This window comes from Arachis duranensis, chromosome 8, assembly GCF_000817695.3.
Source record: "Arachis duranensis cultivar V14167 chromosome 8, aradu.V14167.gnm2.J7QH, whole genome shotgun sequence".
Classification (NCBI taxonomy): Eukaryota; Viridiplantae; Streptophyta; class Magnoliopsida; order Fabales; family Fabaceae; genus Arachis; species Arachis duranensis.
Genome location: NC_029779.3, coordinates 1060848 through 1061228, shown reverse-complemented (window position 1 = coordinate 1061228; position 381 = coordinate 1060848).

Genomic DNA, 381 nt, shown 5'->3' with positions numbered 1-381 from the left:
CCTTTTTTTAAATTAAATTTTGATTTTGATAATAATTTTATAAATATTTTAAAATAATAATTATTTTATGTGTTTTTTTTAATATTTAAACATAATTTTTTTTTATAAATTTTTTCGGTATTGAACACGGATTCATACACTAATTACAGTAATAAAACGGAAGCAAGTAGTAGCAACTAGCAATCTTAGGTTCCGTCGTTGCATTATTAGATTCGATTTTGAAATTAGAGAGCAGAGCACTCACTGATAATCCATACAAGAAGCAAGTAGCAGCAACTAGCAACTAAAAACGAAGCTTGGAAGCCAGTTGTATTAATTTCCTATAAATATTAAAGGACTAGTAAAATTTATTATTTTTAGTTAGTAATTTAATTATTAATA